The following is a 13,893-nucleotide window of genomic DNA, read 5'->3' as shown; positions in this document are numbered from 1 at the left end:
ATAAATTTCTTATTTCCTTCGTAAATATTTTGTTTTATGTAATGTGATTTATTTACGCATAGATATATTGCCAGGCATGAATTTTGCATACTCTTTCCGCAGCTCAGTTTTCTGAGCATCAATAATGACACATTAAATTTTACGCCGTTTTTGGATAATTTTGGCTAGGAGTAATGGTTCTCCTAGCTGCTTTATTTCTGTTAAACAAAAGATATTTATTAATACATTGCATTAAAATTCCAAATAGTTACGCTCAGAAAAGGGTGGAGGCAAATTACCGCCAAAACAACGAAGCAAAGCAAGTTGACCCCACCCCAAGAAAAGGGATGCATGCAGAAAGTTTCAGAAAGTTTCGTAATACATTAATACAGGATCAGCGGTCTGCGCGACCGTATAAACGAACATGGGCAAAAAGGCACTTACAAAGCCCGTTAAAAGGCATAGATTATCGCCCTTGCTGATAATCTACACTTAACTGATATTAGTTTAGCAGAGTCACAATATTACCGCGCCCAGAAGAAGCTTCTCCATCACCCTGTTATAAGCACTTTATTTCCCCCCCCGGAATGCAAACGATCGCCCTTGCTGACCATGTGCAAGCTGAGGAAGAAATAAAATAACCGCATAATTCGAGCAGAAAACTCCCCGCACGTTTTACGCTCAAAAATTCATCCAAACTATGTTGATAGGGAAAAAAAACGTATATATTTGAGGAATGCGTTCGATTTCCAACGCCCCATAGTTCGAATTTGGGCATTAGAGTGCCCGTGTTCAGCTGCGTGGGAAGCGGCGCCTATTCGAAATGAATGAGACTTATACTTGGAAGTATCGAGTCCACAGAAGCGGAAAGCCTTTTTAAGAAGATTGGCAAACTCGTCACACGAGACTGGAATGCCCAGTTGTGATAGAAAAATAGCTCCGGGCTGGGTACCTCGCAAAATCATGTACTTTTCTAATAAGCCAATTGTGAAAATTTTTGGAGCTGTAAACGAGACAAACAATCAGCTAGGACTTTTTGTTTACCCGGTATATGCTTTGCTTTGAATAAAATATTGTATTCTAAACAGACTAAAACGATCCGGCGAACGAGTGTCATGATATAAGAATCCTTTGATGTTTGCTTATTAATAACAGACACCAAAGCTTCATTATCCGTGAGAAACAAAATACAATGATTGCGCATTTTTGATCCCCATAAACACAGGCTGAGGACAATCGGATATAGCTCTAGAACGGCAATATTTTAACTCCGCCAATCAGTTGGCCATGCGCCATAGCACCAGTCGCAACCAAACAGGGCACCAAAACCAATACTACCCGAAGCGTCAGTATATAAATTCAAATGGGAGTTATTACGCCAATGGTTGTGCAAAAAGAATGATTTGCCGTTGAAATTCGACAGAAACGTTTGCCAGACACGAAGATCATGTTTCACACTTTGCGCTAAGCGAATAAAGAAATGAGGGTGTGAAATGCCACGCGTTAGATCAATTAAGCGTCGCAGGAATGCGCGACCTGGCATAATGACGGAACATGCGAAATTAAGTAATCCAATTAAGGACTGAAGTTCTTTGAGTGTAACCTTTTTACGAATTAAAAAGCCTGCGATAGATTGAACACATTTCTCGATTTTATCCATCGGCAGTCGGGCCTGGAATTGTATTGTATCTAATTCAATCCCAGCGAACGTTAAGGTTGTTGAGGGACCCATGGTTTTTCCCGGTGCTATAGGCACGCCAATGAAATCACAAAGAGCAATGAATACTTGTAAGTTTGTTTTACAAGCAGAATAATCCGGTGCAACAAACAGGAAGTCGTCGAGCAAATGAAGGAGTTTGCCGATGTTAAGCCTTTCCCTAGCGATCCATTCGATAGCCGTACTAAAAATCTCAAAAGTGCGACACGAACTGGAGCAACCCATTGGCATTGCCCGGTCGTAATAATACAAACTCCGCCATTTTATGCCTAAGAGGTGATAATCCGCTGGGCTGATAGGAATGATTCGAAAAGCATTTTTATATCTGTTTTCGCCAGGAAACAACCCCGGCCGCTTTTTTAATAAGTTGAATAGCGTCGTCAACGATAGCGTACCGCACAGATGTTTCGAAATCGGGTATACCATCATTAACCGATGCTCCCTTTGGAAACGATAAATGATGAATCATGCGAAAATCACCCGGTTGTTTTTTAGGAACCAGGCCCAAAGGCGAAACACGAAAATTTGGAAAGGGCGGATAATTAAATGGCCCAGCAATGCGAGATGCCTCTAACTCTTTCGTTAATTTTTGGTCAACCGCTTCTGGTTTGTCAAGAGCAGACCGTAAATTTATTGCTTCAAACGACTGTTCTGTGCCAGAGAAATGAATGCGAAAACCGAAGTAAATCCGGAAATTAGTGTATCAACAATACTTGGATTATAACCTTCTAACAATATTTGTAAATTATGAAGTTTTACGGGTGTTGGCAACGGACGTTGTTGAAATAGGCCTAGGCGATCGATCAGTGGGAGATGGTCTGTTGTTGGCACGAAAATTACAATTCACGGCCTGGTGCGATCCGTTGCATTTAAAACAAATGTGCTTGAAATCACAACCGGCACAAAACGTTCCGCGATGAAACTTAAAACAATATCCCCGAGGAACAGACACTTTTGAAGGGTGGCGCGTATGATTGCTGCCTTGCGTGTTCGGCTTAGAAGTAGTGGGATATTGACATTTCAACCATAACTCCCAGTGAACAGTCGCCCAGGGAACGCGCGTGGCTTGTGTTTGGCGCAAAAATCGAAAATTCTCATCGTAGTAAAACCAATTATGACCCCTATTGGCCAAATCCTGGATGATTTTGTTACGCAAGGCTTTATTATGTTTAGTTATATGCATACAAAAATAGTATAAAAATAGCTGCAAAAATAGGAATGTCAAGAGCATGACAGGGATTAGTGAATGATTTTTGCCACAAGACGCCTGAGTAAATATAATTTTCGGCCATTAGCAAACATTAATCACCTTTCTCTTTCATGTATGACATATCGTTCGATTAAATAAGTAATAAGGTGAAAATATTTATAATCCTCTCAGAACTAATACCTGGATAAACAGTCTTAAGTCTTCACTTATCTAAATGGTCGCATTCTTTAAAAAAGTGTGCGTGCTGTAGGCCATTCAAGTTCTTATGTCAATCAATTGTGGTAAAAATGTTGCTCGGTCAAGCATGTAATAGATTACGTCATCAAAAGTTCAGTTCGATAAAATAAGAGTGAAAATAGTTTAAGTTGAAAGATATTGTTCACAGACGTATTGTTGGTATATTTTACTAGTTGTTGATGATGAATATTTTAAGTTGTGAACATTTTAAGTATTGATCGATTGAGCAGAAGACCAACTCGACTAGTGCGACAACACCTTAAATAAACAAGATATGAGAGCTGGAACGAGCTTCTAAGCTCAACCCACTGGTTACATGTACAACGCTGATTGGCTGGATAAGGATCAGCCCACTATGGTTGATGACGTATGCAAGAGTCACTGAACCCTCATTATAAAAGGGCGTGCACAGCACCTGAACCTTCAGTGGACTGACGGAGTAAAGATTAACTGATGAAACGTTAGGAAGCTCAACGACAGAACTGACGAAGAAGACAAGAACAGAAAACAACGAGATCCGAAAGGACGAATAATCAGAAGAGAAGAGAACAACGGAGAAAGAAGAGAACATTAGCGAACTTTAGTTAAAACCATTGTAAAGATCTCCTACCTCGCGTATCAATTAAAGAAACTTATAACAATTTGACAATATTTCATGAGCGCGGGGGACTTATGGGGGTACCGTTGTGTATAAATGGAAACAAAAATATGAAACGAACGAAGACAATCGCTAATAGTTTTGACCCTTTTGGATTTCGCAGTCAACTCAAGGAGAAGAGAGGCAGGTTGACCGTTGTCAGAGGTACGTACACTAATCTCGTATTTAGCGGCCGCGTCTGGGCCACCTGACAAAGTACTTATATCGACAAACTCCTCATTCCATATTTTAAGCTTTATTTATCCGGAATCCGCGAATCAAGAGGCAAAGCGGCAGAGTGGAACGATTCCCGTGGACCCGGGGCACTTGAACATTGAAGAGAAAAAGGAGTGGTCTGACCTGTAAGGTTTTCTTGTATGGACGTGTGCGCGTCGTTGACCAGAGAATCTGCATTGGGACCCTGGTTTGAGATTTTGATTCCGGAGGTAGAATCCGTTGGGGCGACGCCATTGTGGATGTGGAAGACGCAGAGGTTGGTAAGAAACCAGCTAGCTTTTGCGTGACTGCCTCGGTAACCAAAGACACCTGCGTTGAGACAAGCTCACTCGAAAGAGAGGGCAAAGTCACTTGACTCACGGGCACAGTTGGCGTTGACGGGGCGGCACCAACAGATACAGCATTGGACGAACTTCGAGTTCGACGAGATGTTGTTGGTTGGTTCTGAACAGACTCTCGCAAAAAAGGCTGATGGAGCGGCGACACGCTTAGAACGACGTACGGGTGGCATTCTAAGAAACAAAACTTTAAAAGCAGAAATAGATACTTATGGCGTAATGAGTTTTTAGATAGTAAAGCAACCGCACCCAAATTTTGTCGTTGTGCGAGAAATAAAACTATCCCCCGTAATGGCGAACATTCAATAGTGAGGATTCGTCCGTTATTTGTCGTAATTGAAAATTGGAACTTGTGAAAGAATGATTAGAAAATCAAACGTCAGCAGGATGAACATGGCAGATCCGAAGATCGCCGCACCGTTCACCCTGTGGCCAACAAAACTCACAAAAAGTGTGAGAACTCTCATACAGATGAGAGATAAAGACAAAATCAAACGTCAGCAGGATGAACATGGCAGATCCGAAGATCGCCGCACCATTCACCCTATGGCCAACAAAAAACTCACAAAAAGTTTGAGACCTCTCATATAGATGAGAGATAAAGACAAAATCAAACGTCAGCAGGATGAACATGGCAGATCAGAAGATCGCCGCACCGTTCATCATATGGCCAACAAAACTCACAAACAGTGTGAGAACTCTCATATGGATAAAAGATAAAGATATAATAGATAAAGGCGCTAAAGCGGTATTTAAGAAGTAATCACGAGTAAAGTTTGTCAAATGTCAAGGTTATATTATAAAAGTAAATGTAATGTACGACAGCTTATATATATATATATAGATAGAGAATTTTATAACATTTTAATTTCTTGAAGAATGGCCCCCCGATAACTTCGGTATAATTTATATTGCCCGATTCGATTAAAATGGACCCCGTCAGGTAGAAATGGCGTCACGGAAGGTCAATAAAGCCATGGTGTGTCCATAAAACACTCTCGGGACTTTCTCTAAAACTACCTGTAGTTAATTGTTTCAGCATTAAACGCTGCTTTTCAAAAGAGGGTTGTTCTTTCGCGGGAAATCATGCATGCGCATACCAATTTTACGTGATATTGATCCAGCAATAAAGCAACCAAGTCGTCAATGCGTGACCCGACTGTTTCGGGCCTTAAGGAGGACAAATCGTTCGTGCCTATCTCCAGAATAACAATATCTGGGGCACACCGAGAAACTACGCCTAAATCAAATTTGCGAATCTTCTTCACTGTTCTACCCCTATACCGTGTAGAGAAACTCTCGCTGTGCCATTGAGTTTAAAGGTTGGGCACATGCGAATATCCCGTTTATGTTTCAGGTCGCACTGTAGGCGACGAACAAATGAGTTTCCCAGGACCAAAACTTTTGGGGGTACCATTGTGTATTCGTAGCTACTATCTATATGTATATCAATATATAAATATATAGAAAAACAAGTAGAACACTTCTGTAAATACCTTTCAACTTTAAAGGAGATCTGTCTTTCGCGATGTCACGCTTAAACTGACCGTTTATGGTTTGGGTATTCGGTCTTTGTTAGTTTTCGATTTGCTGCTGGCCATTGACACCTTTCCCATATTGCGTGCCATCCATTACCTGTCGGTCTTTTAGATAGGACGCAAAGCCCATAATATAAGGATTTTTAATTATCGTCGGCAAGGCGTATCCCCTTGGGGGAACACCTTGCCTTAATAGTCTATTTATAAATCACATTACATAATTTCTTATTTCCTTCGTAAATATTTGTTTTATATTAACTGTACAATCATTCACATGATGGTTATAGTCGGTGCAACACGCAGTTTGCTTGCAACTGCACATACCATTGTTGTTTTTGGAACTTAAATTTATGCCAAGAGGATTTACTCGTTGTATGTTTAATATTGGAGATAAGTTGTTTTTTTGATTACCTTTACTAGATTATATATTTACATATCTATAGAGTATATGTTTACTGTTTAAATATTCATTAAATCAGTTCATATTTAACATTTACATATAACCAGTGGCACAATAGGGCTAGTAACATGCTATGGAGAAATGTTGCAAACACTTTTTAGAAACAGATTTTAAATGATTTTTCCATAGTTTTCGCACTTTTTATACATGATAATGTTCGCTTAATTCTACTGTTTCTAAAACTTCATATATATATTTATATTATTATATAGTACTATAAGGTATCATAAAGTACTACGAATTACTTATATAGTAAATATCACCAAACGTTTAGGAGGCCAACACTGCCTTCTTGGTTTAGGCCATAGCTATCCGTTTGACGCGAAACTTCACAGTCACGACCGCTGGACTCGATTTCTTCAACAACTGTTTCCGAGACAACGTGTCCGCATGTTTTCTTGACCCGGAAGATACTTAACAGTAAAATCATAATTCTGCAATCTTCAGAACCCACGTTTCGACTCGTGCAGAGGGCCTATGGGTTTTGGAATAAATCACTTCTAATGGTTTATGGTCTGTCAAAACCTCAAAGTGAATCCCGAACAAATACACATGAAAACGCTCACAAGCCCATACTATACTTAATGCTTTCTTTCTGCGTCTGAGAATACCGCCTTTCCATGTCAGAAGACATCTACTAGCATATGCCACAACCTTCATTACGTTTTGTTGCTTTTGCACAAGCACTGCACCAAGACCAACAGGACTAGCATCTGAGATTTCGACGTTTCTGCATCTTTATCAAAAAAAGCCATGAATCAGCGGTAGACATCGTATTCTTAAGCTCTTGAAACACCTTATTCTGTTCATTTCCACAAACTAAAGGTGTAGTTGTCCTGGTTAACTTCCGCAGGGTTCAGCCGTTATAGCTAAATCTGGAATGAACAGACTACAGAAAATTTACCGGCCAATAAAACTCCGAACTTCAGAGGCTGTTTTCGGCTCCGTAGCATTCACCACAGCCCTGACTTTCTCCTCAGTGAGCCCAATTGTAGTGTATATGCCTTGTCTCTGATACGGATGATACAGATTGATCTAGTCTTCATAAAAATGTTTTATTCTCTGTTTTATTCTATGTTACAGCATCATCCAGCAAGCCAACAACGCTGCTATTACGCATGCATATTTATACCTTACAGCCTAATTAAATATTCAATATATATATCACATAGACTACAAGATCTGGAGCTGAACGCCCATGGTCATTTAATTTACTTTATTCTTTTCACAAAGTTCATAATGAAAAACGGTTGTGGTAGGATTCGAACCATCGATTTAACACATCGGAGACCATTGTTTTCGCCACTAGACCACAAGGTCTTGTGCTGAACGGTTATGGTTATTTAATTTACTTTATCCTTTTCACGAAGTTCATATTGAAAAACGGTTATGGTTAGGATTCGCACCATCGATTTACCACTTGGAAGACCATCCTCCTCGCCACTCGACTACAAGGTCTTGTGCTGGATGCCTTTGGTTATTTAGTTTTCTTTATCCTTTTACGAAGTTCATAATAAAAAAAGCTTTTGGCAGGATTCGACCCATCAATTTAACACTTGGGAGACCATCGTCTTCGCCACTAGACCGCAAGGTCTTGTGCTGAATGACCCTGGTTATTTAGTCTACCTTATCCTTTCACGAAGTTCATAATAAAAAATAGTTTTGGCAGGATTCGAAACATCATTTTAACACTTGGGAGAAAATTGTCTTAGCCACTTGACCACAAGTTCTTTGGGTGAACGGCTATGTTTATTTGATCTACTTTACTGTTTTAACGAGTTCATAATGAAAAAGGTTATGGAGGATTCGAACCATCGATTTACCACTTGGGAGACCATCTCCCTCGCCACTAGACAGCAAGATCTTGTGCTGAACGGTAATGGTCATTTAATTTATTTTATCCTTTTAACGAAGTTCATAATGAAAACTGTTAAGGTAGGATTCGAACCATTGATTTAACACTTGGGAGACCATCGTCTTCGCCTCTAGACCGCAAAGTCTTGTGCTGGATGACCATGGTTATTTAGTTTACTTTATCCTTTCACGAAGCTCATAATAAAAAATGGTTATGGTAGGATTCAAACCATCGATTTACCACTTCGGAGACCATTGTCCTCGCCACTAGACTGCAAGATCTTTTGCTGGATGGCCATGGTTATTTAGTTTACTTTATCCTTTTACGAAGTTCATAATGAAAACGATTCGAACCATCGATTTAACACTTGGGAGACCATCATCTTCGCCTCTAGACCGCAAGGTCTTTTGCTGGATGACCATGGTTATTTAGTTTACTTTACCCTTTCCACGAAGTTCATAATGAAAAACGGTTATGGTAGGATTAGAACCAACGATTTACCACTTTGGAGACCATCGCACTTGGGAAACATCGATTTAACACTTGGGGGAAAATTTTCTTAGCTACTAGACCACAAGTTCTTCGGGGGAACGGCTATGTTTATTTGATCTACTTTATCGTTTTCACGAAGTTCATAATGAGAAAAGGTTAAGGTAGGGTTCGAACCATCGATTTAACGCTTGGGAGACCATCGTCTTCGCCTCTAGACCGCAAGGTCTTGTGCTGGATGACCATGGTTATTTAGTTTACTTCATCCTTTCACGAAGCTCATAATAAAAAATGGTTATGGTAGGATTCGAACCATCGATTTACCACTTCTGAGACCATTGTCCTCGCCACTAGACTGCAAGATCTTGTGCTTGATGGCCATGGTTATTTAGTTTACTTTATCCTTTTACGAAGTTCATAATAAAAAATGGTTTTGGCAGGATTCGAAACATCGATTTACCACTTAAAAGACAGTTGTATTAGCCATTAGACTGCAAGGTCTTCTGCTGAATGGCCATGGTTATTTAGTTTACTTTATTCTTTTCACGAAGTTCATAATGAAGAAGGTCATGTCAGGATTCGAACCATCGATTTAGCACTTAGGAGACAATTGTCTTAGCCACTAGACTACAAGATTTTGTGCTGAATGGCCATGGTTATTTAATCTACTTTATTCTTTTCACGAAGTTCATAATGAAAAAGGTCATGGCACGATTCGAACCATCGATTTACCACTTGGGAGACAATTGTCTTACCCACTAGATTGCAAGATCTTGTGCTGAACGGCCATGGTTATTTAACTTACTTTATTCTTTTCACGAAGTTCATAATGAAAAACGGTTATGGTAGGATTCGAACCATCGATTTAACACTTGGGAGAAAATTGTCTTTGCCACAAGACCACAAGTTCTTCGGGTGAACGGCTATGTTTATTTGATCTATTTTACCGTTCTTACGAAGTTCATTATGAAAACGGTTATGGTGGATTCGAACCATCGATTTACCACTTATGACCATTGTCCTGCCCACTAGACGCAAGATCTTGTGCTGGATGGCATGGTTATTTAGTTTACTTTATCCTTTTACGAAGTTCGTAATGAAAACGGTTATGGTACGATTCGAACCATCGATTTAACACTTGGGAGACCATCGTCTTCGCTTCTAGACCGCAAGGTCTTGTGCTAGATGACCATGGTTATTTATTTTACTTTACCCTTTCCACGAAGTTCATAATGAAAAACGGTTATGGTAGGATTCGAACCATCGATTTACTACTTGGGAGACCATCGCCCTCGCCACTAGACAGCAAGATCTTGTGCTGAACGGTTATGGTTATTTAATTTACTTTATCCTTTTAACGAAGTTCATAATGAAAACGGTTATGGTAGGATTCGAACCATCGATTTAACACTTGGGAGACCATCGTCTTCGCTACTAGACCGCAAGGTCTTGTGCTGGATGACCCTGGTTATTTAGTCTACTTTATCCTTTCACGAAGTTCATCATAAAAAATAATTTTGGCGGGATTCGAAACATTGATTTAACACTTGGGAGAAATTTGTCTTTGCCACAAGACCACAAGTTCTTGGTGAACGGCTATGTTTATTTGATCTATTTTACCGTTCTTACGAAGTTCATAATGAAAAACGGTTATGGTAGGATTCGAACCATCGATTTACCACTATGACACCATTGTCCTCGCCACTAGACGCAAGATCTTGTGCTGGATGGCCATGGTTATTTAGTTTACTTTATCCTTTTACGAAGTTCATAATGAAAACGGTTATGGTACGATTCGAACCATCGATTTAACACTTGGGAGACCATCGTCTTCGCCTCTAGACCGCAAGGTCTTGTGCTAGATGACCATGGTTATTTAGTTTACTTTACCCTTTCCACGAAGTTCATAATGAAAACTGTTATGTAGGATTCGAACCATCGATTTACCACTTGGGAGACCATCGCCCTCGCCACTAGACAGCAAGATCTTGTGCTGAACGGTTATAATTATTTAATTACTTTATCCTTTTAACGAAGTTCATAATGAAAACGGTTATGGTAGGATTCGAACCATCGATTTAAGACTTGGGAGACCATCATCTTCGCCTCTAGACTGCAAGGTCTTGTGCTGGATGACCATGGTTATTTAGTTTACTTTATCCTTTCACGAAGTTCATAATAAAAAATGGTTTTGGCAGGATCCGAAACATCGATTTAACACTTAGGGGAAAATTTTCTTAGCCACAAGACCACAAGTTCTTCGGGTGAACGGCTATGTTTATTTGATCTATTTTACCGTTCTCACGAAGTTCATAATGAAAAACGGTTATGGTAGGATTCGAACCATCGATTTGCCACTTATGAGACCATTGTCCTCGCCACTAGACGCAAGATCTTGTGCTGGATGGCCATGGTTATTTAGTTTACCTTAACCTTTTACGAAGTTCATAATGAAAACGGTTATGGTACGATTCGAACCATCGATTTAACACTTGGGAGACCTTCGTCTTCGCCACTAGACCGCAAGGTCTTGTGCTGGATGACCATGGTTATTTAGTCTACTTTATCCTTTCACGAAGTTCATAATAAAAATAGTTTTAGCAGGATTCGAAACATCGATTTACCACTTAAGAGACAGTTGTCTTAACCATAGACTGCAAGGTCTTGTGCTGAACGGTTATGGTTATTTAATTTATTTATCCTTTTCACGAAGTTCATAATGAAAACGGTTATGGTAGGATTCGAGCCATTTATTTAACACTTGGGAGACCATCGTCTTCGCCACTAGACCACAAGGTCTTGTACTTGACGGCCATTGTAATTTAGTTTACTTTACCCTTTTACGAAGTTCATAATAAAAAATGGTTTTGGCAGGATTCGAGACATCGATTTTCCACTTAAAAGACAGTTGTATTAGCCATTAGACTGCAAGGTCTTGTGCTGAACGGCGATGGCTATTTAATTTACTTTATTCTTTTTACGAAGTTCATAATGAAAAAGTCATGGCAGGATTCTAACCATCAATTTACACTTGGGAGACGATTGTCTTCGCCAGTAGCTGCAAGATCTTTTGCTGAGCGGTTATGGTTATTTAATTTGCTTTATCCTTTTCACGAAGTTCATAATGAAAAAGGTTATGGTAGGATTCGAATCATCGATTTAACACTTGGGAGACATTGACTTAGCCACTAGAATGCAAGATCTTGTGCTGAACAGCCATGGTTATTTATTTACTTTATTCCTTTCACGAAGTTCATAATGAAAAACAGTTATGGTAGGATTCGAACTATCGATTTACCACTTGGGAGACCATCCTCCTCGCCACTCGACTACAAGGTCTTGTGCTGGATGGCCATGGTTATTTAGTTTACTTCTCCTTTTACGAAGTTCATAATAAAAAAGAAAGCTTTTAGCAGGATTCGAACATCGATTTAACACTTGGGAGACCATTGTCTCGCCACTAGCCACAAGTCTTGTGCTGCACGGTTATGGTTATTTAATTTACTTTATCCTTTTCACGAAGTTCATAATGAAAAACGGTTATGGTAGGATTCTCCATCGATTTAACACTTGGGAGACCATCGTCTTCACCACTAGACCGCAAGGTCTTTGCTGGATGACCATGGTTATTTAATTTACTTTATCCTTTCACGAAGTTCATAATAAAAATGGTTTTGGCAGGATTCGAAACATCGATTTAACACTTGGGAGAAATTTCCTTAGCCACTAGACCACAAGTTCTTGGAGAACGGCTATGGTTATTTTTCTACTTTATCTTTTCAAGAAGTTCATAATGAAAACTGTTATCGTAGGATTCGAACCATCGATTTAACACTTGGGAGACCATTGTCTTCGCCACTAGACACAAGGTCTTCTGCTGAAGAGTATGGTTATTTAATTTACTTTATCCTTTTCACGAAGTTCATAATGAAAACGGTTATGGTAGGATTGAACCATCGATTTAACACTTGGGAGACCATCGTCTTCGCCACTAGACCACAAGGTCTTGTGCTGGATGGCTATGGTTATTTAGTTTACTTTACCTTTCACGAAGTTCATAATGAAAAACGGTTATGGTAGGATTCGAACCATCGATTTACCACTTTGAGACCATTGTCTCGCCACTAACGCAAGTCTTGTGCTGAATGGCCATGGTTATTTAATCTACTTTATCTTTTCACGAAGTTCATAATGAAAAAGGTTATGGCACGATTCGAACCATCGATTTAACACTTGGGAGAATCGTCTTCGCCACTAGACCACAAGGTCTTGTGCTGGATGACCCTTGTTATTAGTCTACTTTATCCTTTCACGAAGTTCATAATAAAAATAGTTTTGGCAGGATTCGAAACATCGATTTACCACTTGGGAGACAGTTGTCTTACCATTAGACTGCAAGGTCTTGTGCTGAACGGTATGGTTATTTAATTACTTTATTCTTTTCACGAAGTTCATAATGAAAAGGTCATGGCAGATTCGAACCATCGATTTACACTTGGGAGAATTGTCTTCGCACTAGACTGCAAGTTCTTGTGCTGAACGGTTATGGTTATTTAATTTACTTTATCCTTTTCACGAAGTTCATAATGAAAACGGTTATGGTAGGATTCGAACCATCGATTTAACAGTTGGGAGACCATCGCCTTCGCCACTAGACCAAAAGGTCTTGTGCTGATGGCCATGGTTATTTAGTTTACTTTACCCTTTCACGAAGTTCATAATAAAAAGGTTTGGTAGGATTCGAACCATCGATTTACCACTTAGACATTGTTCGCCACTAGACTGCAAGTCTTCTGCTGAATGGTATGGTTATTTATTTACTTTATTCTTTTCACGAAGTTCATAATGAAAAGGTCGTGTCAGATTCGAACCATCGATTTACACTTGGGAGACAATGTCTTCGCACTAGACACAAGTCTTGTGCTGATGGCCATGGTTATTTATCTACTTTATTCCTTTTCACGAAGTTCATAATGAAAAAGGTATGGCAGGATTCGAACCATCGATTTACCACTTGGGAGACATTGTCTTGCCACTAGATGCAAGATCTTGTGCTGAACGGCCATGGTTATTTACTTACTTTATTCTTTTCACGAAGTTCATAATGAAAAACGGTTATGGTAGGATTCGAACCATCGATTTAACACTTGGGAGACCATCGTCTTCGCCACTAGACCACAAGTCTTGTGCTGGTTG

This window comes from Dendronephthya gigantea, unplaced genomic scaffold (assembly GCF_004324835.1).
Source record: "Dendronephthya gigantea isolate DGI-Jeju-01 unplaced genomic scaffold, DenGig_1.0 000352F, whole genome shotgun sequence".
Lineage (NCBI taxonomy): Eukaryota > Metazoa > Cnidaria > Anthozoa > Malacalcyonacea > Nephtheidae > Dendronephthya > Dendronephthya gigantea.
Note: the sequence above shows the minus strand (reverse complement) of the source record.